Below are 934 nucleotides of genomic sequence, written 5' to 3'. Positions count from 1 at the left end.
TACATTATCATTATACATTTTGAAAATTCAGTTTTGAAAAAATTGAATAACTTATAAAAAAATGTAATGAAACTTTTAGAAAATAAAGTAAAATGAGACACAACTTGACTAAACCGATGGATCATTAATAACTGAATATAAAAAAATTATCAACTTATAACTTTAAAGAATATAAATTTTTTAAAAGAACAGACATTTATTAATTATATAAATTACAGTGCAACCAACATAAAAAAAAAAAAAAAAAAAATGCGAATATAGTAATTATTATTTCAGTTTTTTAGTTGTTGAGAAAAAAAACCATTTAGCATGTATACTGTAAATATTTGGACAAAACTGACTTTGAGTGTGCAAACTCTTCATAATTTTTTATACGGTAAAATTATTGTGTCCAAGGGGGACATCCTCCATTGAACGGTGTGAAATTACCGCGGTGACACAAAAAGTAGACTGTGAACATACAAATGTATACTACTCAGCACATTGCCGGACCGATATTTCAGGAAATACGTTTCGGCTGGGTGGTAGCTGGACCGGTCTTAAGGAAGAACTGTAAGGATACCAAGGACGTAAGTAGCGTAACACACACAGCGTGTGTGGACAATGACATGCATTTTGAAAATTTGATATCAAAGGTTTGGCGTATAGAAAAATTGGAGACGGACCCACCTTTAACATTAGAAGAAAAAATGTGTAGGAGTCATTTTGACAAAACAGTCCGACGGGACAAAAACGGACGTTTTATTATCCGTTTGCCGTTTAAAACTACAAATAACGCGTCCGCATTAGGAAAATCGTATCAGATCGCAAGGTGTCGATGGGCGGCGACCGAGAATAGACTACAAAATAATATACCTCTACGCGAAGCATACACGCATTTATGCACGAATATGAAGCGTTAGGCCATAAGGAACGGGTAATTGAAGAAGAGGGC

The sequence above is a fragment of the Acyrthosiphon pisum genome, chromosome A1 (assembly GCF_005508785.2).
Source record: "Acyrthosiphon pisum isolate AL4f chromosome A1, pea_aphid_22Mar2018_4r6ur, whole genome shotgun sequence".
Classification (NCBI taxonomy): Eukaryota; Metazoa; Arthropoda; class Insecta; order Hemiptera; family Aphididae; genus Acyrthosiphon; species Acyrthosiphon pisum.
The sequence above is the reverse complement of the archived record's forward strand: the minus strand, read 5'-3'. Positions refer to the sequence as shown.